Source organism: Tamandua tetradactyla, chromosome 4, assembly GCF_023851605.1.
Source record: "Tamandua tetradactyla isolate mTamTet1 chromosome 4, mTamTet1.pri, whole genome shotgun sequence".
In the NCBI taxonomy this organism is placed as follows: Eukaryota; Metazoa; Chordata; class Mammalia; order Pilosa; family Myrmecophagidae; genus Tamandua; species Tamandua tetradactyla.
The window spans coordinates 47,988,013-48,015,805 of NC_135330.1; the positions used below are offsets into that span (position 1 = coordinate 47,988,013).

Below are 27,793 nucleotides of genomic sequence, written 5' to 3' on the forward strand. Positions count from 1 at the left end.
AAGATTCCAATTAACTCTTAGTTAGGATCCATTTAAGGACTATTTTGCTGCCACAAAAGAAATTTCAAAAGTTGACCCCCTTGACATCAATACATTCCAGACCATTTGGCATACAGAAGATTTTCTGGGCTCAATCTCTAAGTACTCCATGCCGCCATGTGTTCTTTCACGTGATCACACATAGAGTAGGGTCATTCTGCAAGGTAGACTCCTCCCAGAGTATCAACTGTAAATGGGACATAACGTCCCTTGATTTTGGACTTTTATTTCAACCTAACAAAACATACACCCTACTTCTGGCACTTGGGCGTGGAGAGAAAGGGTAATATGTATGTATACCATTATGCTTTTTCTATCTTCACACTCTTTTCCCCAAAATCTAAGCCTCCCATCTAAGACTGAGAAGACTGGATACTGCACATTTGCTTCAAGTCTGATTAGGTTGACTACTTTCATAGATGTTGTTCTAGTTTGCTAGCTGCTGGAATGCAATATACCAGAAACTGAATGGCTTTTAAAAAGGGAAATTTAATAAGTTGCTAGTTTACAGTTATAAAGCCAAGAAAATGTCCCAATTAAAACAAGTCTATAGAAATGTCCAATCAAAGGCATTCATCCAGGGAAAGATAACCTTGGTTCAAGAAGGCCAATGAAGTTCAGGATTTCTCTCTCAAGTGAAATAGCACATGGTGAACACAGAGTTTCTCTCCCAACTGGAAGGGCACATGGTGAGTACAGCATCATCTGCTAGCTTTCTCTCCTGGCTCCCTGTTTCATGAAGCTACCCAGGAGGCATTTTCCTTCTTCATTGCCAAAGGCCGCCAGCTTGTGGACTCTCTGCTTCCTGGTGCTGCAGCATTCTCTGCTCTCTCTCAATCTCCCTCATTCTCCCATATGTTTCCTCTTTCATAGGACTTCAGAAACTAATCAAGACCCACCCGAATGGTTAGAGACATGTCATCACCTAATGCAGTTTAACAACCATTCCTGATTACATCACATCTCCTGGGAGATGATCTAATTACAGTTTCAAACATACAATGCTGAATAGGAATTAAAAAAAACGGCTGCCTTTACAAAATGGGATTAGGATTAAACATGCCTTTTCTAGGGGACAAATATCCTTTCAAACCAGCACAGATGCCATTGTCCTTCTTTCTTAGGACTGAATTGGCAGAAATATTGTTTGTTTGGAACATATATATCATAGTATAAAATCATACTGTTACAAAATATATATGCAATTATATCCCCTTTATATTAATCATGTAATTATACTCATGGGGAAGAATCAACTAGGGTCATTTTATGTTTTTTTTAATGACATACCTTAATATTTCATGGAAACCAGGAGGACACAATGTCACTAGTATTCCCAAAGGACTGGAACCAGAACTGCAAAGCTGTTAGAGAGCCCATTTATCTCTTTCATTCTTGTTCTCTTCTTGGTATCTCACCTATGTTTCTCTGTAAGTCTACTACATTTTTGTTTTGTTTAGTTTTCTTTCTGCACCCTGATTTTAAGTCTTTGTTACATACAAAATGTTCTCCAAAAGTGACAATTATAAATCCCAAGCTGATGTTAATGAAATTAAAATAACCATGCTGACTAGAATTCTAGAATCATAGGTTCAAATTGCAGTTATGGAGAGTCACCTTGGTCTTACATAGGTCTTTTAATTCCTGTAATCATGAAACGCACATGAACATAATCCACTGAGCATAATTATCACTGCTATAATTAAGCCATATAAACAAGGAGAAAATTCTGAAATTAAGACAATAACATGGCAATACCTAACAGAACTTTTGCCCCCACTCCAAAACAAAACAAAGCAAAACAAACAAAAATAAAAGCAGCAATATACTTGTAGCAGCTACCGTACTGTAACTCTTGCTCCTCTCCCAAATACAACTGAATGCCTCGGTCAAGTGGCTTGGATAATGGAGACACTGTACTGGTGTGCCACTACCACAAATCTCAGGGAGAAATTATCTGGACACTGCTGAATCTGGTGGTGCATGCAACCATACTAAACTACAATCACTGATGAAAAACAAAGACACTAGTGGAAACTAGCCCAGAGGATCATTTAATCCTTTTCCATCTTTCCTTAACTGTGGGTATTTGTCACCCCTATTTATACAAGGTTCCTCTGAGCTGTGGGAAAAAATGACCTACAAGCTTCTACTTATTGATCAAGACACATGCATAATATGCAATTCTCTTTCCGTATTATCTTTCAAAATGTTATCATCCTGTTCATCTTTAACTAGATATTGAGACAGCTATTTTTTTCATGCCATTACTTTCCATTCTGCACAGTCTTATGAATTCATTCTATTTACCCTCTCTTTCATCTTACATCAGGTAAAAACTTAAGAGTTTCTTTCCCTCATGGGCTTGTATTCTAGAAAGATGACAATTGTGGTAAACCAACAAATAAATGACTGAAAATTAATTTCAGATAGAAATGATTTCATGAGAAAAATAAAGAGTGATATAACAGATAACAATGAGATACTGTGTGCCATTTTAATTTTTGAGATCCAGAAAGCCCTCTATGATGAGGTTAGAGAAGCAGGAAGACATCATCACATGGCAATCTGAAGGGCAAAGCACCACAACAAGTGAAACATCAAAAGATAGAAACCCATTTGGTGTGTTCAAAGATCCCAAAAAGGATAGAATGACTGACTGTAGCAAAGCAAAGACAAAGTAGGATTTTTTAAAAGTCCCTGATAAAAAGAATTGGTTAAAAGGGGAAAAAGAAGAAAGAGAGAGAGAAAAATGCTACCCAAGGTGAGTAATATATAATATACAGATGTTATTTGTTAAGAGGGGGAATACCAGAACACCCTTATTTATTGGGGAAGCAAAAATCAGTTTGGAACAAGTCAAATTACATGAGACACTTAATTGGAAAGTCAAGTTGGCAGATTAAAAAAAAGGGCCTCAAAATAGACCTGACTTGGACATGTTATTTTTTCTTTTACATGATGTTCTAATTACATAGCCTCTATAATTTCTCTTCTCCTATTCACTCCAACATCCATTTGTAATTCCAGCTATATTGAATAATGGTTCTTAACATTGCTTAATATGCTTCCTCTCCCTTATTTCTTTGCATAAATGCTGTCCTATCTACTTCTAAAGCCCTCTCCACTTGTCTTCAACTATTAGTTCCAATTTGTCCAAGAGTCAGCCAAACATCAGATCTCTCATCGTTGGGTTGTTTCAATAATTTGTTAGCTCACGTAGCTGGAAATCCAGAAGAAAAACATATTTCTAAGTGAGTTTAACCCAGTAATTCCAGGTCAGTTTTTCTGAATTCCCCTTGACAGTAATAACCCCCATATGTTGCTTTAATCCTCAAGTGGATACGGGTACAAAATGACTATAGCATTTCTTGTATTCTCATGAAGGAAGAGACTACCATTCAATGCCCGAAATGGAAAGCTTATTATGAAAATAAGTAAGGGAGGGCTGTCTTCTTAGGTAGAATATCCCTGAGCAAAGTTGATATCACATAGGGTTTGAGAATTATAGAGTTCAGGGATGGTAGCTGTCAGAGATGAATAATTAGTTGAGCTTTGTCTTTGGATGTGTGGCACTGGTTTGTGACTTTTGTTGATTGGCTGATTAGCTGACACTTGAGTCTGCTATTGATTGCATGGCTTTTGGAAGTATGGTCAGTAAGGAGTGTTGTCTTTGATTAATTTAATGTATGAAAACTGATTCTGCTGATATTTATTACAATGATGCAGAACAATCAATATTTCCCTAGGAGTGTGGGAACAGACTAATTTTCATTTCATACTTGCAAACATCAATGACCAAAGACTTCTCAAAGCTCTTTCAAGAGAGCATAAATGCTCCTTTCTTAGAAGCTCCTACCAAACCCACCTGCACATTTCACTAATGGAAATCAGATTGCTTGTTTAGAGAATAACTCTGTAGGCTTAGATATTCTATATGCTAATTATCTAAAAACTGCCCATTTCAGAACAAATCAAAAGGAGAAAGGGGATGGTATCAATTGTCTGGCTTAGACAAACCATGGCCCCTCCCTGTAACAATGTTGGTGGATCCAACATACTGCAATTGGAGAAAATGAGCTGGATGTTAAGAGATGAAATTTCATTCATCACATCCTTTCTGGACACCTTCAATGAAGTATCCTTTTCTACAGAGGACTCATATTGTTCTGGCTCTCCCTCCCTGCCATTCTGTAAGTTGGTTACTTACCACCCTGATCACTAAGTACACACTCCCAAAATATTTCTGAGAATTTACACTGAGTAAGAATAAAGTAAAGCTCAATTCCTCACTAAATCTGTCTACAGTCAGTCCTTTTTAATGCTTTGTGTGTTTTTTAATTCCAAATTTTTATATTTATAATGCATGTACATAATTAGAATCTACTTTGAGAAGAGTTAAGTAAGAATTATTGTGGAAGATGGCATTTGAGGTGAATCCTTATAGATGAGGAGTCCTTAGCTGGTTTGGCTAAGAATTGCCTAATATCTTCATAGGTGAATGTTGATAGTCCTACATATGATGCTTAGGAGAAAGTTCTAAAATTGTGAGGTTACTTTCATATGAATGCTCAGGCTGTTTCCATTTGCTTCAATCTTTATTCAGAAAATCTCTTACATAATTGTCTTAATAGACACAGATGTCTTTAGCACACTATGGGAAGAAGGGGGAAGAAAGAAAGTGGAAAAGAGTTCCAGAAACATGGATTAAAATGTGGCAAAAGTTAGCTTCATGTTCCTAAAATTTTTCCAATGGTCAGACATGAGAATGCAGTAGTTTGTTGCCAAAACATCCCTTTAGGAATGTAAGACTTATTTTGCAGCTGTGGGAAGACTGCCAGGAGATAACATTCAATTGCTCCCTCTTCTGTGATTGCCTAAGCTAAAGAAAGCTGCCTTGCCCAAGGTCACACCTCCTTCCAAGAGCAGCCTGCAATTGATGGCTGACTAAAGAGGCAGTAAAGGCCCAGATGCCTCACCCAACTTAGGACAACTCGTAACACCCAGCTATCTCCTTGAGGGGGTCAGTGGAGGCCTGTATTGCAGCTCAACTTCCCTTTCTGCTCAATCCGCTTCTTTTACCCAATCCCGCCTCTGTCGTCTCTCTTCCACCATTATCTATCCTATGTGCACTTTCTAAAAATAAAACTATTCTAATCTTCATCTCAGAGTCTGATTCTCAAGGAACCTAACATGTAACAGTTTTATTAATATCAAGAGTGATCCTTAAAAGAAAATTTTAAGATAGAATGTTGGTGCTGGATCACTTGTTATCCATCTGGCAATGAAGGTCAAGCCCAGAAATTCTTTATAACTTCAAAGAAAGTGAAATTTCCAAACAAGGCAGTTGTGCCGCATCAGAGACAAGGCCCTGTTTGGGAAAGAATAAGACCTTGCAACTTTGAAAGTAACATCTGGATTGCCCCCTCTCCCAAATGCCTAATCCACAGATCTCCCTGAATGCTTTGAAAATGCAGAAGGTGCCCATCTCTCCTTTCTTGCATGAATGTGATTCAGAAAACAAGTGCTTCCTTCATGAACTTTCCTATTTCCCCCAAGACTAACAGGCCAAGAATTAGCATTACGTCCCATACAGGAACATGTTTGCCAAAGGAAAGAAATGAACTAGACTGTGAAGGAAATATGCAGGACCTAGAAAATATTTATTGGCAGCATCTGGGATAGTACATTCTGAAGTTGTGGGCTTAGAGATGGGAAGAATATAAATTTGGATAAAAGAGAATTTATCAGAATGTCACTGCCCTCTTAAGTAAAAGATTTAATACCCTGGCAAGAAACTTGGGAAATGGTGTTAACAAATTGCTAGGATAACTCCCATAAACACAGAATAAATGATGACTCAGCTTAAGTGAAATAGAAAGGCCAGGATTTCCATAGCAGTTGGTGAAGGGAGGAATTTAAAAGCTCAGAGAAGTGAGCATGTGAAAGCAGGTACACTATATGGTAAAGAACCCCCCTAGAAGATTATGCTCCACAAAGGAATCAAGAGGACATATAATTAACCAGAGTAATTAGGAATGCAACTGGTGAGAGCTATGCCAGCACTACTAAGTACAGTGGATGCTCTCCTCTGCAGGCAGGGAAGAGGGTAGAAGATGCCATTGCTGAACTGGACTTATAATATGAGGACAATAAGATCCTGAGGTTTAAATACCAGTTGGAAGCTAAGTGTCAGAAGGTGTTGAGTGGAGTTATTGTAAGGAGCAATAGGTCAGTGTAGCAGCTGAAGGGATCATACCTACAGAGAATTGTGATCTCTACAAGCAAAATAGATGGAGAAATAAGTGCATTGCTCAAATTGAACAATCAAAAGAAATCAACAATGGATGACTAGGAGCCTAAGGGTAGTTTCCCTAATTGGAGGTCAAGGTCTTTTGCCCACTTTCCATCTTGAAACAGTTTTTGATTCCAGAACCTATTTATTGAGTGAAAGGCCAGGTTTTGAGAAGAAAAGTACCTATACTACGTAAAAGTTGTTACACAGTAACTATTATTCCAATCCTTTCCCAAAGGGGCTTATGGTCATTTACTCAATTGTACATTGACAAAAGGGGAATACCCAAGCACTTCAAGGACTGTCTGATGCAGGGTCTGAGTTGATATCGATACCCAGAGACATGAGGTCTTATCATCATCCCCTAATGAGAATGAAAGCATATGAACAGCATTTGGGGTTCTGGTCTGGTTTGTTCTCACTCACAGAAGGTCGACGAGGTCCAAAAACTCACCAGGGGTAGCTTCTCTATTCCCTGGACATTTCACTTATATTTATATGCTTGGTAGTTGACAGACTATTATATTGTGTCATTGACCTGAGGAGCAAGCAATCATAGTGGGAAAAACAAGGGGAAGCCTCTGAAACTGACTCACACTAAGCCAAGTTAATGACTCAAAAATAAATCACTTCCTGATGGCATATCAAAAATACTGCTACCCTTAAAGACCTAAAATGCAGGGGTGATGGTACCAATTATATCTTCCTCTATTTTACTAGTCTTGCCTTAGCAAAAACCACATAGATCCTAGAGGATAACAATAGACTAGTGCAAATTCACCTACATAGTGACCACAACTGGTCTGTGTGTCAGATATATTATCTTTGCTAGAGCAAACCATCTTGACTTAGATGCATGCAACAAAGTCATTGATCTAGCAGAGGTATTCTATTCCACCTCTTTTTTAAAAGAGGACATAATACTCTTTTCCACTTCTCTTTAAAAAGAGGATACTAATTACTTGGTTACCAAGAGCTATGTTAATCTTCCCTCCCACTGTTATGAAGTAGTCTGAAGAGATGTGGACCAATAAACATCCTGCAGAACAGCACACTGGTCCAACAGATTAGTTACATAAGGGTAGCTAAGTCATATTAGTAAGAGGTAGCTTTTATTATGGTGACCTTGAATCACATGTAATCCAGAAGGTGAAAATAAAACTGTAAAATTTAGAAAGCTGTCACAGAAATACAATTTTATAAGTCATTTGTTGAAAGCTTGCAAGAATATTCCTTCTAATTTATATACTTATTTGTATGTATCACTAAAACACACATATTTAGATAATATGAAAGGCTCCCAGAAATACGTGAGATCCAAAGTGTGAAAGAGCTCTCTAGCAGTTTGGAGTATGTTGCAAGCAGTTTTGTGGCGGGGTCAATATGACCTAACAGATCTTCTTGTGTTAGAGATAGCAGTAATGGGAAAAGATTCTGTGTGGAATTTATGCAAGGATTCCTTGTATCTTGATCAAGGCCATACCAACTACAGTGGCATATTATATGCCTTTTAAAAAACAGCTTCTGGTATCTTACCGGGTCCTGGAAGAGACAGTGTCTGAACATCTAAGAGGCCAGAACTCCTGATGTCCATCAAGAGATGAGTTCTATCAGAGTCACTGAACACACATTTGGAATGATATATCTGGTAATCAACACAAAAAGGTGAATCAAGTCATAAGGATGGACTGATGCAGACGTAATTGATCATAATATGATGGAAGTGCTACATCTGGTACTAACCATGAGCAAGATCTAAGGGCATAAGCAAACTGCAAGAACAGTTAGCCCATCCATCTACATCATCCCCCACTGGTGTAACAGTGCCACTGACTCAACTTATATCTGTTGCCATATTAAAGGAATCCCATAACCACCTGTTGAAGGAGGAATATATTAGGGTTTGTTTCAGGGATGAGTCAGCTTGGTATGCGAATGAAAGCCAAAAATGAACTACTGCTGCCTTCCAGGCTCACTCAGACACGGCTATAAAAGACAATGGAAAGGGGATTTTTGTGGAAAGAGAAGTAATTAAATGTGAGAATATATACAGACTAACGGCAGTGGTGAGAGATTTGCTTGAATGCTCAAAGGTACAAGATTGGAAGACTGGGGAAAGGAGTTCATATGGGCGTAGGCACAAAGTGTGAACTTCTTTATATTGCACATGAATGTCCATCATAGATCATGCACCATGGAAGTAACACTATACAATTTGAAGCAGACAAAATGACTTGGCCGGTTGAGATCAGATAGGCTTTATCATCAGCCAGTGCTGATGCTGACATAGTGGGTACATGAAAAAATAGTATGATGCCAGGGATGGAAGATATATATGAGTCCAACAGCATGGGTCCCACTTACCAAGGTTAGCCTTGTTTCTGATGATGCCAAATATACAAACTCATAGTAACAGAACCCTCAGTATGGCACCATCTTTAAGACTAGTCGTTTCGTGGCAAGTTGACTATATTGAAACTCTTGCAAAGAAGGGGAAGCCATTTATTTTAATAGAAATAAATGTATATTTCAGGTATGGGCTTATCATTCCTGTCCACAAAGCCTAATCAAAAAACAATATCCAAGGGCTTTGAGTGAATTTGATTCATTGGTGTCATGGTCAGATTCACGTGACAACTTGGCCAGGTGGTGGTACCTGTTTGTCTGGTTGGGGAGGTGCTGGCCTGTCTGTTACTATGAGTACATTTCATAGAATTAAATCATGATCATGTCAGCTGCATCCACAGCTGATTCCATTTGTAATCAGCCAAAGGGAGTGTCTTCTGCAATGAGTGATGCTTAATCTAATCACGAGAAGCTTTTTAAGGAGGATTCAGAAGAGACAGGCTCTCTTCCTGCTTCGGCTGGTGAGCCTCTCCTGTGGAGTTTGTCCAGACCCACCATCAGAGTTGTCAGCTTCACAGCCTGCCATATGGATTTTGAACTCTACATTCCCACTGTTACATGAGACACTTTTATAAATTTTACATTTATGGATATATCTTGTCAATTCTTTTTCTCTAGAAAACCCTAACTAATACAGCTGGCATAATTTTACATATCATATTGTATCAGATAAAAAGACTCACTTTACAGCAAAGGAGGTATGAGAATGGGTTTCACATATTATGTTTTACATATTATACCACCCAGAATAACCTGCTAAAGTATAGCTGAAGCACCAGCACCGAGTTGATACTTTACAAAAATAGAGAATCATGCCCAAGACACAGTATACATTTTTAAATTTAAAAAAATAACACTTTATATACTGTTAGGTGGCAAATAAGTAGAACACAAGTACCAGGGAGCCACATGGTACAAATATGAATGGCCCTGCCTATTACCAATGTCAGTGAGCCGTTCGGGAATTTGTGCTTTCTGTCCCTACAAAGCTGGACACTGGGAGTTTAAAGGTCTTAGTTCGTAAAAGGGTGAAACCTTTCCCCATGGGACGAATTCCCCATGGGAATTCATGGGTTCATGAATTCCACTGAACCATAACCTATAGCTGCCACTTGGGCACTTTGAGCGTCTCACCCTAAAGGACCAGAAACAAGAAAAAGAGTCATTATCTTGAAGGTGTAATTGATTCTGACCATTAGGAGGTGGTAGAGCTACAGTTACAAAAGGAGTCACAGAGAAACATTTTGGCACCCAAGGGTTTTGTTAGCCATCTCTTGAAACTACTCCACTTCCTGATTGTGAGAACATAGTGAACAGGGTCTCAGTCCCTCAAGGGTATCTGTGTCATGGCATCAAGTAAACCACTGTGTCTAGCAGAGGTCTTTCAGACAGTGAGGGGTATCTAAAATGGATAGTAGAGGAGGGAAACCAGTTGTGGTTCCAAGGCCAGTCACAGCACTGGGAACTGCAGTTTGCCTTCTAATCTTCCTGTACTAAGTTTCTCCAAGAAGAACGTCCCACCAACATCTTGGAAGAACAGCTCCCAGAATCTATAAAATGGATTGTTATGGAGAATATGACGTAACTCCTAGATCTTTTGTCAGAATGAAGTAATTATGAAGGTACATGAATGACTTTTCAATGTGAGAGTAGGAAATGCATATGACCCTCTCCCCAACTTTAGACAATGTTTAATCTCACTTTAAAGTTCTTCATGAAAGTTAGTGAGAGGCCTCTATTGGGACACTTCGCAAACACACTTCTATCTGCTGTTCTCTCTTCTCCTTTCCATAAGCATTGATCCCAAGAGTACTCTTTCATAAATGTCCTACACACTAGTCTTCATCTCAGAGTTTACTTCCCAACAAAATCAACTTATGACATGAGGTATACCATCAATAAAAATAGTTTTGTAAGCTACATTTGCTAATTTCTCATCATAGGTTTATACTCTGCCCAACTTTATGTTTGAAAATAAGAAGATTTAAGTTCTGTGTGCAATTTCATTGCAGTGGTAGAATAAACACTATTTAAATGCTTAGTATCTGTGAAATAATTTTTAATAGCTTTATAATCTTAAACTTCAAAGAACATTATAGCTAGCATTGTACGGAATATTATTTTTCTTTGTTTTTAGTCATTATCAGAGCAAATCCTTACATAAATATTTTTAAATGTCTTTGATTTGCAAAGAAATTGCATTAGTAATAATTTGAACACATGAAAGTAAAGTTCTAAAAAGTACCATTTTCCTTGAAAGTTAAACAAAGAAAAAATATTAAAACAAGTTTATTTTTTTTCACCAATTCCTCCTAACTTTTGTCCATGAAAAAGAAAAACTCATAGATTTACTTATAACATTATTGGATGTATTTTGAAGGGATGCAGAATCAAAGGAAACATTTAAACACTAAATATAGTAAACCGTAAATTGGATAATATTTCTTAAATGCAAACTAATTTGGATTGAACACAGTAACTTAGAGATACAAAAACTTCTGCAGGCATTGATTTTGTAAGTGAAGTAAACTATTATGCTCACCTCTCAAATGCATCTTCATGCTAAATTCAGAAATTCTATTTGCATATTCCGATGAAGAGACATCTCTGAAAATAAGAAGGGAGAACAAATCATTAATATCATTATTATCTTAATGCATTATGCATGGCAACCTTACAGAAATGGAATCTGAAAAACTGGAATTCTCAGCACAAGAACTAGAAAGATGTGTTTACTTTTGCATAAAATTAAATTTGTTTAATGATTTACTAGTGCGAGTAGCTCAGGAAAATCACCAACATAATTCCAATAGCAAGTAGATGTTATTTGGTGAAAACCAGTACATTAAAAGAAATGAGTCTTGATGGTCATATTACCCCTGCTCTTCCTAGAAAGTACTGTGTCCTTATATACTTTATATGCTTGCTAGAAAAGACTTTTAAACATTAAGTTGTGCTGTAGAAAAATTATATTATATGAAGGCCTTTAAATTCTAAAGGGGTTTAGTATGATTAAGCAATGCTGAAACTATTGTGATGTTATAGAAAGCTAGTGAACTTATCTTTATAAAATGAACCCAGAGCTTCAATTATCTGCCCATGGGTTAGAACTTGTGTATGAACACTAATAAGAAGAATTTAAAAAGAAAGTAAATATTGTAAATTTTTAAAGAAATTATCAGCAGTATGCATGGCCAATTCTCTCTCATATCTATTCATGAATACACCCATTATCCTCTCAGATAATGCATAATAATAATAATAATAATAATAATAATAAGTATAATACTCTATGCTTCTGTTGATGTGCTGTTCCATGACTTCAGAGTCTTTGGAGGAAAGGACTAGACTCAACAACTGGATACCCAAACCACTGATACCTCAAATCATTCAAGGAATACTTTTTACCTCTCTGAATCTTACCAAATCTTCAAGACCCAGTTTTCTCTCCTGCATGCATTTAATTTCAACCTGTTTATCAGGTTCTCTCATTTGCATCTAATTTGTCTCTTTGAAAACACTGTAAGTTATTTTAAGACAAATGTCATGTCCTCTACCTCTGTATACCTCAATGCACACTGTGAACAGAATAAGGGATCATAAATGCTTGTTGATGTACTAGACAGTAGAATATTATCCTTTCTATTGAATAATCAAGTAAAACATGTCTAAACTATTTTTTTTCAAACCCAGGCTTATAACATCTCAATGTACAAAAAGGAAAAAAAGGCATCATGTCCAATACTAAAAAATACTTGAAAATTGGAAATGATCAAGAACATCTAAAGGCCCATCATCAAATACTTGATGGTATCTCACGCACACACTCCATGTAGACTGTCTCAAATTGACTGGTTGATTGGTCAATGACCACTCTGATCATTTATGTCCTATTTCAGAACTTCACTACCTCAGTTCTTTCCACAAGTATGCAAATTTTAATCTCTCGATATATCCCTGCAGGAGATTGTATTTTCCAAAGATGACCACAATGATACCTCCCATAATAATCTTCTGACAATGTAACTTAAACAAGTAACACTCCTCAAGTGTGGGATGTTTATCTTCCCTATCTCACTTTGAATAAGGGAGGACCTTTCTAAGAACTTCAAGCAAAAGATACGTTAATAATGATGCTATGTGATTTCTGAGGCAGTTGGTAAGATGATTGTAAGCTCACACTTTGCTCTCTTGAGATGCTTGATCTTGAAACACACCTACCATGCTGTACAGAAGACCAAATATCCTATGTAAAGACCCACATTGAGATGAAGCATAAGATAGGATCCCAGCTAAAAGTCATCAGTAACTTGGAAGCCATCTTAAAAGTGGATCCTATAGAGCCTCTGTTCAAGGCTCTTGGCAGAGTAAGACACTCCAGGGCTCCATCATCCACAGAAGCCTTAATATCTGGCCAAAATTGACAGAAACATCTTTCTCAAAGTTTCAGAAAATAAGGGATTGCTAGTAACAGGGTAAGAACCAAGTGAATAAAAAGGGCATTTTAAAATCAGCAGGATTTTCTGGCGCCTTTGGTAGCCTCTTCGTGATCCCTTTACCAGTTCAGTGCAGAATTGACCATGCTCTCAGTACAGGTCCCCGGTCCAGGATCAGGAAGGAGCAAGTAGCCTTTGTGCCTGCACTAAGGGGATGCCTGTCTGGCCCAATATAATCTGGTGGCAGCAGAAAGGACTGAACCAGGACATTGATCATAGGCTTGCCATCTGAGAACTGGATCTGCATGTGCAGAAGGCTGTTCACAGAGATGTCCTACAGAATGCTGTGGAGAGCGATCAAGTCACTGGGCAAGGTTCTGCTGACTGCGGGACATGCAGTACAGTGCCTGGAACCACAATGGAATTGTTGTGATAGAAGTATTTTCAGCTTGAACAGAAAGGAGGAAAGAGAACACGAAATGAAAAGAAATCTTCAGGCCCCCACACTTTTAAGGGTAAGAATCAGTCAGAGAATGGTACTCATTTGCAAAGCATGTCCTTTTGGAAACAGAAAAGGAAGAGAAATCAGAGGAGTGAATTAAGAGCCCAGACGGTAGACCCAATAGTTAGAGGAAGAAAAAAAAAATATATATATATATATATATATATGTATCTATCCACAGAAACAACATGAGTCATGCTGAATTTCAGAATTTCTCTGACTCAGTGACTGCTATGTCCCCATTTTTCTCTTTTAAAAACTGGCCTGTCGGGTAACAGTGGTTCAGTGGCAGAGTTCTCTCCTGCCATGCTGGAGACCTGGGCTCAATTTCTGGTGCCTGTCCATGTAAAAAAAAAAAAGAAAAAATTCTTACAGATTTTTAAGAATGGGTCTGCCTATTGTTTTACTCATAAGCATGCCCACTGTTACATACTGGGCATGTGTGTGGAAGATAACTTTTCATTCGTTCACTGTGCTGCAGAGGGACAAGAATAATATTCTAGGTCCTGTGACTGAAGAACTGTACCTGATGAGGCTCAGATGCACATGAACCTGTTACCAATTGGCCACACCAGATGATACCCCTTGACAGGGATTAGAGTCAAGATGCTACCATTGATTCTTATCCAAAACACAGATTCATGAGGAAAAAAAAGGGCGGGTGTTTTGTGTTACTAAGTTTTAGGGTGATTAGTTATAAAGCAATAGATATCTAATATAATTCTTATCCCATAACTCATAATGTTTCTGATTCCCCAATTGATCCCCAATTAATGCAACCACTGTACAGCATTAAAACAGCTTTGTTTTTAAAAGTAGCATAGTGTCAGGCAAAAGAAATCTATATATGGATATATAATCAGTAAACAAACATATAGTAATATAATTTTCACACTATTTTTCTAGCCATAAGAGGATATTAAGACTGAGAAGCACATATTATTTTTAAAATGTATAAATATGCACAGACAGGTAAAACTCTAAAAAGCCTTTGTTTTTAAATTTTTGTTTGATCAAACTGTGGGTAAACATGATAGTTTGAAAATAACACTTTAATGTTATCTGAAAATAATCAAATCACAATGTATATTATTAATAACTTATTAAAGGATTTATAATTCCTTCTTGACATGCTATCATCTTTAAAACTTCTCTAAAATATTTTCAAATTCTTTAAATTATGTCTTTGTAATTAGAGAGTAATTGCAAAACATTTGTCAAGTATAACCTACTTAAAATTACCTTTCAAGTTTTCAATTATCAGCAAAACTCTGTAAATCACTAGAACAAAGGGTTCTGCTTTATAGCCCCCAAAGAGCTTTTAATAATTTCAAATACACATGACAGCTTCAACCCATGATCATTCAAAGCAGCTGTATATTTTTTTAAATAGATAAAATGTAAATAATTGAAGTGTTATTTGTTCTTCTCAGGATCCATAATACAGCAGTAAATCATTTAACTAGAAAAAAATACACATAGTAATAAAAATAAGCTTTAAATAAATCATCTTAACATGTGAATTGTAATATGTAAAACCTCTTTTAGAATTAGTAAATTATCTTAAACACTAGCTAGACAAAAAGATGTTAATAGATGTTTGGGAATATTTTTAGTGTTTTCAATCTTTCATTTTTTGGAGAATGTTTTTTTTTTAATATTTACTAAGCATTAACTAATAAATTCCATACTGTACTTACTATAAGTTTCTGTGTTTCAGATTTCTTACTACATGAGTGAAGAATTTTCTATCCTGAGATGTATTTCATCTTTGGATTAATCTAATAAAGGTCATATTTCATGATGAGGCAAATACTTAAATAGCCAAGTAAAACTGATACTATAAAGTTTTGTTTCATTTTATATTACTTTGTTTTAGAATGGCTTTATTGTAAAAATGATAAAGGCACATTAGAGAAATACAGAAAATTATTAATGTAGAAAATCTGAGCAAGAATGCATTAAAAAATTAGTCATTATCCCACTATGTAGGCATACTTATTAACAAAGGTGAACAGCTTGCTAAGTATATTTTTATTTTAAACACAGAAAAATAAAGAATACAGAGAGATAATAGATGATAGATAATTTTTTTCTAAATGGGTACATAGTTCACTTAGGTTCATAGTAGAAATTCTAAATCAAATATTTAAATTTACCATATAAAACTGAAGTAAAACTTAAGGAATTATTAACTAACAATGTTTTCCTCATCCAAAGGAATATTACTGTGGTGGTTACTTTTATGTGTCATCTTGGCTAGGATATGGTGTTTTGATCAAGTTTTTGATCAAGCAGACACTGGCCTGATTGTTATTATGGGGATATTTGGTGAATGGATTTAAGTCATTAGGTAGCTGATTGCATCTAGGGCCAATTGTATCTACAATCAACAAATGAGATTGCCCTCAGCAATGAGGGCAGTCTCATCATCCAGTCAGTTGGATGTCTTAAAAGAACAGAGGATTTCAGAAGTCAGAAGGAAGAATGTCTGCCTTTTCTCTAAGGAAACTGCTTCTCCTGAGGAATACAACTTCACCTTCATTGGAATTTCCAGCTTTTAAACTGCCCTACAGAATTTGGATTTACCTATCTCCAGGGTCTGTGAGCCAATTTATATAATAAATATCTTAATAATTGAGTGTGTGTGTGACATATGTGTGTGTGTTTCTCTGGAGAACCTTGTCTAATACAATTACTTTCTTTAATTTTTCCTTTGTTGAAAAAAACTTTAATTTTAGACAGAGTTAAATATCATACTGCTATTAAAGAAAAAGAAATAGGGCAGGCCACAGTGGCTCAGCAGGCAGGGAGGTTTGCCGGCAATGCCAGAGGACCTGGGTTCGATTCCCTGTGCCTGCCCATGTGAAAAAAAAAAGAAATAGTAAAAATACATATCTTCCCACCTCTGCTGCACTTTGCAGAGTTTTTATGTTTTAAATTTTTTTCATGTTTTCAGTATTTATACTATTTATAATCTGTTCTGTAACTTTAATTTCCACCAATGTTCAGTCTTGGTACTGTCAATACATAGATTCAATGTTTATTACCAATTCTTTTTATACAATTTTTTCATTCCCAGAGTTGTTTCAGAATGACTTTGGTTTGCTGCATTGCACCATTATATTCTTTCTCAAAAAGTTTCTTTTGTGTTATATGCCCTCATTATTCTCTCTCTTTAAAATATCTATCATTTATGCAGCACTAATTCCGTACCAAGAATGTACCAAACACCGTTACATATATTAACTCATTTAATCCTTTCAACAACTCAATGAGACTGCGCTATTCTTTCTTTTTTAAAAACAGCTTTCTTGAGATGTAATTCACATATAACGCAATTCAACATTTTCTTAAAAAGATAACTCTTTCTTAGAATCTTTTAGAATAAAATGTTTATAATTTTTAGGTAATGCATATTTCATAAAAAAGATAACTCTTAACTTTCACCCTTCCAAATTCCTTCATTTCCCCCAACCCAGGGCAGTCATTAATCTCATTTCTGTCCATATAAATATGTCTATTTTATAAATAGACATTCTATTTTATAAAATTTATATGGAATCATAACATGTGGTAGTTTCTTCCTAAGTTCTTTTACATAAGGAAATCTTTTCAAGATTCTTTCACATTGTAGCATGTATCAGTACTTTATTGTTTTTATTGCCAAATAATATTCCATTATATGGGTATACCACATTTTATTTACCCTATTTTTCAGTTGATAAGGATTAGGGTTGTTTCCATTCTTTTGGCTATTATGAATAATGCTACTCTAAACATCTGCATACAAGGTTTAGCATGAACATATGTTCATATGGATCATGCAGAAGCTCAATAGTTCACGTTTCACTGCCAAACTTCTTTCCAAAGGGGCTGCACCATTAGACATTCTTATAGCAGTGTATGAGGTTGTCAACAAATGTTACAATGTCTTTTTTATTATAGCCACCCTAGTGTACGGGAAGAAGTATCTTTTTGTGGTTAAGTTGCATTTTTCTATTGATTCATAGTGTTAAGCATCTTTTCATGTGCTTATCAGGAGTTTGTAAATCTCCTTTGAAAAACAAAGCTATTCAGCTTTGCCCACATTTTAAATTGGATTATTTATCATTTTATTATTGATTTGTATTCATTTTTTTCTTATTCTTGATACAAATCCCTTAACAGATATATGATTTGCAAAATAAATGCGTTCTTAATTTCATTTAGGTTTGTCTATTGTTATTGCATAGAAATGCAATGGATTTTGTACATTTGTCTTGTATCCTGTGACTTTGCTGAATTCATTTTTCCATTCTAATATTTTTAGTGGATTCCTTAGAATTTTCTAGTTACAAAATAATTTCATCAACAAATGGATAGTTTTACTTCTTTTCCATTCTATATGCTTTTTTTTTTACCTATTTGTGCTGGCTAGAACTACAATAAAATGTTGAATAGAACTGGCAAGAGCAGATATCCTTGTTTCATTCCTGGTCTTAGATGGAAAATATTCAGTTTTATTAAATAATCAGTTTTATTAAATATTCAGTTTTATTATATTACTTTATGAGTTTTTAGTAGATAACCTTTATCTAAGTGGAAAAGAACATTCCCCACTACTTTGAGTTTGTTTCCATCATAAAAAGGTGTTGACCTTGTTGAGTGTTTTTGTTCCATCTGTTTAGATCATCATGTAGACTTTGTCCTTTGTTCTATTGGTATGCTGTATTATATTGTTTTTCAGATGCAAATCCAACTTTGCATCTGGTATATGGCTTAATTTTCCAGTGCTGCTATTATTATAACTTTACTTTACAAAATTTTATGTATATTAAAGAAGCTGAAAATATAAGAGGGAACCAAGTATGTATTTATGGGCTTTGTCATATTTACCTTCTTGTTTACTAGTTTTAGTTCTTCTCCTTTGTTCCTCTGTTTTCAAGTTACCATCAGGTATTATTTCCTCACTCCAACACAACTTTTCTCAAGCATAACCATTTTTTTTTGCTGTTATTTCCAAGTATATTACATTTCTTTAACTGATATGCCTCAAAATACAGTTATACCCTCCATTTCATTCTCATATAAAGAACTCCTTTAAGGGGTTTAAGACCCACCAGGGAGAAGCCTCAACTGAAACAACCTAATCAACAGGTCACATTCACAATAGGTTTATACCCACAGGTATTCTTAAATCTAATGTTTCTAGGAGTGTTCTGCTTTAAACCATCACACTAGACTAGCTCCAAATCAAGAAAGCACACATTTAAAAATGGTGGGGGATATTTTAATGCTCTTTCGTCAATAGTAACATAACAAAGGTGCTATACCAAACAAAGGGTTGGTAATGGTGGCAGTGGATAAAGGGTATGGAAGGATTTGGGTTTCCTTTTTGGTTTTTTAAATTTATTTTATAGAGTAATGAAAATACTTTAAAATTGATTATGGAGTTGTATGCAAAGCTATGTGTCGATACTGTGGTCAGATGTCTTGTATGGTTTGTGAATATACCTCAATAAAATTGCATTAAAAAACTTAAAAAAAGTTATACTACTTTATATACAATGTATATATAGTAAAACTACATATACGTTGATTTTTACATCAGTTTATTAAGCTTTTGTGTGTCAAGCCAGTGGAAGAGGAATGAGCAAGTGGGGAAGCTCTCCCTTTACCTTGACATTAAAGCAGAGTTGAAAAACTTCACTGTAAGAACTAGCCATAAATTAACACTTAGATGCAAGAGGGGACACAGCTACTTTCCACCATAACTGTACTATGGAAGATTCATGATTTTTGTAAATTGTAAAAATCTCTCTGCCATTATGTTGTTTAACCTTGACTAGATATTTTAGATTATATCTTCTTATATCTTGTCCATCATGCACATGTTTATAAATGAAGTTATTATGTAGAATCATGAACTTATGTGTCATATTTTGGGGGAGATCATTTAGAATATTTGTAAACAACATCTGGCAAGCCTATTACTTCTATAGGTACGACATCAAAGACAAGATTTATTGTACTAACTTCATTTATTTTTATTAGTTTTCTTCATTTTATTTCTCATTTGTCCTAGATTCTTCAGTTGATAAAATTAAATTCTGTACAAAATACAGAAAGAGGAAATAAAACTATATTAACATATATATATATGCACAATACAAAATTGCATGTTTCAAAGATAAAAATTAGAAAAGGCTTTAATATAAGATAATTAAATCTGTAACAGTTCAATGGACCAAACAATGATGCTTAAATGAAAATATTATCAATAGAATATACAAACATGACACTACTAAAAAGATTTATGAAGGCATCATTTGGTAAAAGTTATTTTTCATTTGATCCACTTACAATGGTGGGCAAAATCACACTGGCTATAAGGTTAGTTTTTATTCACTCAGTACAGATATTGAAGTTATTAAAAACTCTTATGTGGGATATGATCTGCAGGTATTGCTATTACACTTAATATAAGAATTTGCTTTTTAACTGTGGGAATCTGATGTAAACTTTTGATTTTTCTTCAGCAAAGAATGGTGAGTATGAGAAGAGTTTTGGGTTTTTTATGTTTCTAATTCTTGTTTTTTTGTTGTACACATTCTGTTGATTCTCATTGCTGAGTCCCAGGGTCTCCTAGCATCAAGACACTCTGGTCTGTCATTACTATATCCTGTACCATTCCCTTCTTTCATATCTTTGTTTAGGAAATTGCTAAATATTGATTTTAAGAAAAAAGTATATGCTTTGTGTATGGTTATATTTTCATGACGAAGAAGGTTTAACTGCCTTCTAATACCGCTAAAGGATGTCTAAAATTGCTAATAAATTTTTAATATGGTGTGATGGCTCAATAACAAGTTATTTAACTTTTGTTTTTCTCAATTTTCTTATCTCTAATGGGGAATAATAAAAGTGTCCATCTGATAGGGTGTATTAGGGTTCTCTAGAGAAACAGAATCAACAGGAAATACCCATAAGTATAAAATGTATAAAAGTGTCTCACATAACCATGGGAACACAGAGTACAAAGTCTGTAGGGCAGGCTGTGAAGCTGAAACTCTGATGGAGGGTCTGAACAAACTACACAGGAGAGGCTCATCGGCCGAAGCAGAAAGAGAGACACTGTCTCTTCTGAATCTTCCTTAAAAGCCTTCCATTGATTAGATGAAACATCACTTATTGCAGAAGACACTCCCGTTTGTTGATTACAAATGGAATCAGCTGTGGATGCAGCCAACATGATCATGATGTAATTCTATGAAATGTACTCATAGCAACAGACAGGGCAGCACTTGCTCAACCAGACAAATAGTTACCACCATCTGCCGAAGTTGACACATGAGCCTGACCATAACAGTGCACCCCTTGTCAACTTGGCAGCTACATACATCACCTTAAACAATACTTAATTTCTAAATAGAAAACAATAAAAGACACACTTTTTCCTCACCTAACAAGACTTAACTGTCCTGCATACAACCAGAAACACATTAAATTTCCCCAGAATAAGGTGCAAGTCCTTGGGTAATATTCACTTTAAACTTGGTATCTTACAACTTAAATGCTATAATATGAACAAAACAGCATTACAGTCCTCATTTCTGCAACTGATCACATGGTCATAGTTCATATTTATCACTACCTTCTTCCATTACCCTTTCCATGTTCTCTTTACCCTCAGCAAGCACTTCAGCTGGCTGTCGTTCTTTGCCTGGTGGGGTGACCCAAACCTTCATTCCTGACATGTCAGAGCATTTGGCAGTCCTGCCTGAATTGGGTTGTTGCAGTTTTCCATTGATTTTGGTCACAGGGCATGGTAATACTAAAAGACACCCTAGGAGATCTCCTGTATTCAAGGAAAATTCTTGTTTATCTCCATTGTGTAGTTACAGCCCTGTTTCCCCCTGATAGTCAGGGTCAATCATCCCAGCCAGTATTATAATTCCCTTCTTGGCTTGTTGATCCAGGGGCATGAATAGCCTAAAGTGACCAGGTGGCAATCTTAGATTCCAGTTCAATGGAATCATGTTGTTTCTCCTACTGGAAGCACTTCCCTTTTGGGGGCTAAAGCCTGTAGACCAGCAGAGCTCAAGATCACAGGGACAAGAAGGGACAAGAAGCAAAAATTTTCCTAGTGGATCACTAGGGGTAATTGTGAGTGGAGCCACTTCCATTTCCCGGACCTTGGTTCTTGGAACCATGGATCTTGGTTATGGGAGAAACAGCACCATACAGTGGATGCTGATTAAGAGCATATACAACTTCCTGTAGAACATTACCCCAGCCCTTCAAGGTATTGTCACTTAGTTGGCACCGTAATTGAGTTTTCAAAAGGTCATTCCACTATTCTCTAAATCCAGCTGCCTCTGGATAATGGGGAACATGGTAAGACCAGAGAATTCCATGGGCATGTGCCCATTCCTGCACTTCGTTTGCTGTGAAATGTGTTCCTTGATCAGAAGCAATGCTGTGTGAAATACCATGATGATGGACAAGGCATTCTGTAAATCCACAGATAGTAGTTTTAGCAGAAGCATTGCATATGCAGGGAAAGCAAACACATATCCAGAGTATGTATCTATTCCAGTTAGAGCAAATCACTGCCCCTTCCATGAAGGGAGTGGTCCAATTTAACCAACCTGCCACTATGTAGCCAGCTGGTCACCTCGGGGAATGGTGTCATTTTGGAGGCTGAATGTGATCTCTGCTGCTGGCAGATTGAGCATTCAGCAGTGGCTGTAGTCAGGGTAGTCTTGGTGAGTGGAAGTTCATGTTGCTGAGCCCATGCATAACCTCCATCCCTACCACCATGACCACTTTGTTCATGAGCCCAATGGATAATGACAGGAGTTGCTGGGGAAAAAGGCTGACTGGTATCCATAGATGGGTCATCTTATCCACTTGATTATTAAAATCTTCCTCTGCTGAAGTCACCTTTTGGTATGTATTCACAATGGACACAAATATCATTATGTTTTTAGCCCACTCAGAAAGGTCTATCCACATACTTCTTCCCCAGATCTCTTTGTCATCTATTTTCCAATTACTGTCTTTCCAAGTCCCTGACTATCCAGCCAAACCATTGACAACAGCCCATAAGTCAGTATACAAAAGCACCTCTGGCCAGTTCTCCTTCCAAGCCAGTTGAACAACCAGGTGCATTGCTCAAAATTTTGCCTACTAGGAAGATTTCCATTCACCGTTTTCCTTCAAGGACACACCAGAAACAGGTTGCAGTGCTGGCAGCAGTCCACTTCCAGGTGGTACCTGCATATCACACAGAACCCTCTGTAAACCAGGTCTTTGAGTTTTCTCTTCCTCAGTCAGTACACAGGAAGGAACTCCCCAAGAGGCCATAGCTCTGGTCTGGGAAAGAGAAGGTAACATGGCAGGAGTGGAGACCATGGGCATTTGGACCACTTCCTCGTGTAACTTACTCTTGCCTCAGGACTTGCTCTGTCCCTATCTCATATATACCATTTCCATTTTACAATAGAGTGCTTTTGTGCATGCCCAACTTTAGGCTTGGTGGATCAGACAACTCCCAGCTCATGATAGGCAACTCAGGTCTCGTGGTAATTTGGTGGCCCATGGTTAAGTGTTCAGTCTCTACTAAAGCCCAGTAGCAGGTCAAAAGCTGTTTCTCAAAAGGAGAGTAGTTATCTGCAGTAAATGATAAGGCTTTGTTCCAAAATCCTAAGGGTCTGCATTGTGATTCTCCTACAAGGGCCTGCCAAAGGCTCCAGAGAGCATCTCTGTTTGCCACTGATATTTCCAGCACCATTAGATCAGCTGGATCATATGGTCCAAGTGGCAAAGCAGCTTGTACAGCAGCCTTGACCTATTGCAGAGCCTCCTCTTGTTCAGGTCCCCACTCAAAATTAGCAGCTTTTCTGGTAACTTGATAAATGAGCCAGAGTAGCACACCCAAATCAGGAGTGTGTTGTCACCAAAATCCAAAAAGACCAGCTGGCTATTGCACCTCTTTTTTGGTCCTAGGAGGGGCCAGATGCAGCAACTTATCCTTAACCTTAGAAGGGATATCTAGGCATGCCCCATACCACTGGACACCTAGGAATTTCACTGAGGTGGAAAGCCCCTGTATTTTTGTCAGATTTATCTTCCATCCCCTGACACACAAATGCCTTGCCAGTAAGTTTAGAATAGTTTCTACTTCTTGCTCACTAGGTCTAATCAACGTGACATCATCAATATAATGGATCAGTGTAATGTCTTGTGGGATGGAGAAACAATCTTGTCTGTGGACAAGATTATGACATAAGGTTAGAGTGTTGATATACCGCTGATGTAGGACAGTGAAAGTATATTGCTGACCTTGCCAGCTGAAAGCAAACTGTTTGTGGTGGTCCTTACTAACAGCTATTGAAAAAAAAGCATTTGCCAGATCAATAGCTGCATATCAGGTACCAGGGGATGCACTGATTTGCTCAAGCAATGATACCACATCTAGAATAGTAGCTGCAATTGGAGTTAACACCTGGTTGAGCTTACAATAATCCACTGTCATCCTCCAAGACCCATCTGTTTTCTACACAGGCCAAATAGGAGAGTTGAATGGGGATGTGGTGGGAATCATCCTTCAAGTCCTTAAGAGTGACACTAATCTCTGTAATCCCTCCAGGAATCTGGTATTGCTTCTGATTTACTATTTTACTAGGAAGGGGCAGTTTTGGTGGCTTCCACTTGGACTTTCCACCATGACAGTCCTCACTCCATGAGTTAAAGAGCCAATGTGGGTATTCTGCCAGTGGCTCGTATATCTATTCCAATTTCGCATTCTGGAACTGGGGAAATATCTACAGAAATGGGCCCGGGGGCCCACTGGACCCACTGTGAGATGGACTTGAGCTAAAACTCCATCAATACCTTGACCTTCTAAAGCCCCCATTCTGACTGGTGGACCAGAGTGATGTTTTGGGTCCCCTGGAATTAATGCCACTTCTGAATCAGTGTCTAATAATCTCTGAAATATCTGATCATTTCCTTTTCCCCAATGCACAGTTACCCTGGTAAAAGGCCATCAGTATTCTTGGGGAAGTCTTGGAGAAAGATTAGCCATATAAATTTGTGGCAGTGTAACAGGGTCCCTCTCCAAAAGGACATGGTCTCACCCTCATTCAAGGAGCTCTGGTTCTGTAAACTGTCTCAAGTCTGGAAATTGATTAAGAGGCCATGACTCTTTGTTTTTGTAATTCAAGTTAGACTTCTGTTCATTTGACCTAAAATTCTTTGTTTATACATCTTAAACAAGAATTTAGTAGATTACCCATCTATTGTACTTCTAGGTACCCCATGATTTACTAGCCAATACCACAAGTCTCTGTAAGTCAGATTATTTTGACTTCTTCCTTGAGTCTCCTGTCTATCATGATAGCCATGTCCACCTTGTCTTAGGAAACTATGACCATTTACTAATAAAACTATGTAAAAAATATACTTAGAGACCTGTTTTGAACTGGTGATTATCCCCAGAGACCTAAAATGAGACCACAGTTATTTATATCAAAGATTGCTGGAATTTTCCCTTGAATACTTCTTACAACTGTTCCAGAGGAACCACACATGTACTCTATGTCTCAGTATGTGTATTCTGAATAAATATACCTTGTAATTTATATACCTTTTCTGTTGAGTCCTTAATCCATAGAGACAGGACTATGATAGTTCAAATTGCTAGCAGAAGTCCCTAGAAATGCTCTCCCCTCCTCTGCCAAGATGAAAGCAATACTTCAACCTTGGGTCAATTTCAGACATTAGTGCCAGCATTAAAGACTTGAAAGATACTAGGTTGGTGATTTTTTTTTACTGCATTAATATAAAATTCCCCTATTTGACCAATGCAAAGGACAGTTGGGCTATAGATAATGACTAAAAATTATAAAAATTGTAATCAAGTGTTGATACAATTGGATTTTCTGATATCACAACTTTATGGAGTAAATCAAAAGACACTTGGCATGTGGTATGCAACTATAAAATTCTTTTTTTCATACACATCAGCATAAATAAGCAAAACAGTTACCTTACTAGAGCAAAAAAAAAAATTTTTAAATGATACTGTTGTCCTTCAACTTTATTTCAACATTCATAAATAGTCTAAAGGGACCTCTAACATCCTAACAGAATACCATGCTGATGTATTGTAACAGGATATAGCAGGCAACTAGATCCTTAGTATGCCATATACATCTCAGTGAATAGAAGAAGAAACCCACAATATTTTACTACCTTGCCACACTGACCAGGTTCCCTGAGTTCTGGACATAAATGGGCTATTCTTTTTAGGTAAGATTTACCTAAAAAAATATATTTAGGTAAAATATATTTCTGGCACTTTCTACCACTCATTATTTACAATAACACACAATGTTTTATGGGCCTCTATGATTATGGAAGCATCATATTTCACATTGGTTGATGGTACTCTAACGCTTTTATTGTGTAACCCAACTTAGGACACATAACCAGCTACAGAAGTGGAAACTGTAGCAACTTCATTTTATATAAATTATTCTTCCCATCCCAATTTATGTGAGCAAAACTGTTGATGATTGAGATTTTGTTGTTGTTTTGTTTTGAAGTAGTATAATGACCAAAATAACATTATCCCAACATGATATAGAAGTTGATGGATTTTTGAGTCTCATATTATTAGGGACAGGGTGAAGCCCACAATTTTTCTCCTCTATTATCTATGCACCACCTGTCTCCATAATGCTGCATACTCTGCAGCTATATATTCAATTATCCACTGGGTGTCACCACCAGCAAGAGATTGCTGATTGCTTGAGTATATGTCAACTTATGTCCCTCAAACAACTGATTCCATGGCTCACATTCCAGGTTCACAAGAGAAAAGGCTAATTGGTCTTTTTGTCACTACCAAGTGAATTATAAGGAAATTTTATGAGAACCACCTCATAAACTACTGGCCATTATCTCAAGCATTTGTTGTTGGACCTAGAAGCACTTTCTCATTCATTCAGTAACATTCAGGGAAGCATGATTGGCTTTCTGAAATAGAGACAGTATGAGAGCAGATAATAACGGAATATTAGCTTCCTTATTAAACTCTTCTAGGTTAAAATAAACAACAAATACTATGATTTTATTAAAATAATCACTGCACATAAACATAATGTGTATGTGTTGTGTGTGTGTGTGTTGTGTTTTTTATCTTGAGGAGAAAAAAAAAAGCTATATAGACTTTGAGATAAAAGAAACAGTCATTTAGAGTTTCGCCACCTATTTTACTCCATTATCTGCAACTTAACTTTTTGCTTCAAATCATGGTTTGTCCATATTTAATGATTTTAGTGAATGGGAAAATACAGTTCTCATCAATAATCCCACTTTCATGTCTAAATTATCTTTGAACCAAAAAGACCTTTCTTATGCTTGATCCAAATTACTCTTGCCCAAATATAAATGAATTTTCTTTGTTCTGTTTTAAGCAGTCAAATCAAGTACTACATTGGAGACTAAAGGTAGTCTCTTTAAATTCTAATTCTTTCTTCTGAGATTTTAGCCATCCTTCTCACGGTGGTGACTTTGCAAATCTAGTAACAATTTTAGAATGCAGAAGACTCTCAAAACTTTTCTAAACTATGCTCTTTATCAAAACTGTACCCTAATAGGTGCATGAACTCATTTTTGTAGAAACTGTTCATTGCATATTTAATAGTAAATTTGTCTACATACCTCACAACAGGACATGGAAACAACAAAGTTTAGATCTTTTGCATCCTCAGTTTCTAAATTTTAGAAATGTTATGAATATATTGCTAAGCAATGTGCAAATTAATGGCTCTTTTGGATCTTGCATCATTTGGAAGAAGCTATTTTTAACAAGTTGTTTATAATGTATTTTCTTAAATTCAAAACATCTACAGCACTGCTAGAACACCTGGCTTCAGGGTCATCTAATTAAACTCATTGTAAATGTATCTTCAGAACATTTATTTTCCAACTGCAGTATGGGCAAATATAATGTGTACGTACTTGTTTATATAAATATGTGTGTCACTATTTATTTACATGTATACTTAAAGCTATACTTTAAATTTCCAAATTGTCAATTTCCAGATGATTTACAAGAAA

The 27,793-nt window shown here is 36.5% G+C and overlaps 1 long non-coding RNA gene across 1 annotated transcript in view; it reads right to left on the reverse strand.

Annotated features, from left to right (window-relative positions):
- The window catches only part of LOC143678930 (uncharacterized), a 94,264-nt gene that overhangs the window by 46,070 nt on the left and 20,401 nt on the right, over positions 1-27,793 (reverse strand). The window contains exon 2 of the long non-coding RNA XR_013173481.1: positions 11,283-11,347. This is a non-coding gene — a long non-coding RNA (uncharacterized LOC143678930). The remainder of the gene's footprint in view (positions 1-11,282; positions 11,348-27,793) is intronic.